The sequence below is a fragment of the Lutra lutra genome, chromosome 3 (genome assembly GCF_902655055.1).
Source record: "Lutra lutra chromosome 3, mLutLut1.2, whole genome shotgun sequence".
Lineage (NCBI taxonomy): Eukaryota > Metazoa > Chordata > Mammalia > Carnivora > Mustelidae > Lutra > Lutra lutra.
In genome coordinates this window covers 149,325,577-149,327,472 of record NC_062280.1, presented here as the reverse complement: position 1 = coordinate 149,327,472, position 1,896 = coordinate 149,325,577, and positions in this window count along the sequence as shown.

Genomic DNA, 1,896 nt, shown 5'->3' with positions numbered 1-1,896 from the left:
CCTCCAGTTTTTAGGGTTCTGAAAATATAGATTTATACCCTTAAATAATGATGTTCATCCTATTCTTTCAGATAATAAAGATGGAGTAATCAAGTCCAACTGTCAAAACTCAATTTGGATAACTTATCAAAAATGCCTTTTTTTCCACATTTGCTTCTACTTCTAAGTAATTCCAAACCCAAACAGATGCCAAGAACCCTTTTCCCTTCTGTTTGAATACCTCATTTATATTTGTACTCTTGGACCATACTTATAGACATCGCTCTCCTTTAGTCTAATATAGAACCTGACAGGCTCAGAACGTGCTACACTAAAATACTGCACCTTGGTATACTGCAGGTCTTAAGCTGAAGGAGTTTGGGAAAATAGCAGATGCAGGAAGGTTACTCTGGGTTCTCCCCACTTCCCCTAAAGCAGGTCACAAGACCCTAAGAGGTGCCCTCTCTATACCCAGAGGAAAGGAACATTCTTATCTCTAAGAGTGATGTAGGAAGACATTAGGGTTTGAAGCCGATGACCAAGAAAGAATTCTTCAGACATCTTTGGTGCAAAAAGGTGATTTTATTAAAGCAGGGGGACAGGACCCAATGGCAGAAAGAGCTGCACCAGGGTCACAAAGAGTGGCTCATATATACCTTCAAGTTGGGAGACGGTTAGGGATAGAGTAAGTTGCTACAGGAATTTTAGAAGCAAGGTTTCCAGAAACTTGAGGGGGGCTGGCTGTTGTTGGGAAAAGGTCATTTATATCTGAAGGGTCTCATGACTAAGGTTTTTCTTACCCTGGTCTTGAGACCCTTCAGATGTATATCAGTGAGCCATAAGCTTGGGAGAGGATTGCTAACATGTATCTTGGTGGGTTTAGAGAAAAAGTTTCCAAAAGAATTTTTATATGCTAAAGTAGGCTTATGGGATCCTGGAAGTGGGGGCCCAGGATAGGATTCCTTTTTACCCTTAGCAAAGTGTCAACATCCAGGCAGATGAATCCCTAGAGAAATGTCACTCTGCTGTTTCAAGGACTTGTCAGTGGGCTGTTGGTCATAAGGAAATTTAGTAATTTTTCTTCTGCCTTTGTTTCCCATATCAAGAGGAACAAGAATCCACACAAATAAGCCTTGCTCCTTTCCCCCAGTCTGCTGCACTTCATACTCTGCCCGATATTTTTCCATGACGGTCCAACTCCTCATCAAACCTAGTTTAAAAATAGCCAGGTTCAACCGTTTCTTCAGGTCTTCATTTCCTTTTGAAGGTTCCCATGCCACGTAAAATTTATCTTAAATCAATGTGTCAGCTTTTCTCCCATTAATCTTTGTCAGTTCAATTTTCAGACTGAGCCAGGAACCCTAAGAGAATGAAGAAAAACTTCTCCTCCCTTGCAAAGCCAAAAGAAGAGCTTGGCTAGTTATGCTCAAGTGATATATTGAGAGAAAGCCCATTACAGAAAAACAACGATTTGCTTCAATTCTTTTCTCTCCCTCTTATCCGCATGACCCTTGGGAAAACACTTTGGGACCTCAGTTATTTTATTTGAAATATTAGGTAGTAAAACTAGAATTAAGATACAATGCACCAGACACTATTTTCCATTCATTGTCTCATTTAATTCTTACAATAGTCATATAAGGTAAATGTTAATACCCCCATTTTACATATAAACAAACAGAACTGTATGAGTCAGTAGGTGGCAGAGATGAGGGGGGAAAGCTAGGTGTGCCAGAACCTTAAGGTCAACAAAGTAATTTGAAACTCCTTAAAATGAAGTAAAAAAAAATTTTTTTCCTACATGAACCAGGCTTGTTGACTGCATGATTCAACTAGTTTTAGTGTTTAACTATTTACCTACTTTGTCAGGCCCCAGCAAAAATAAGCCTGAAAGAGGACAGAAGAGAAAGACAGCTT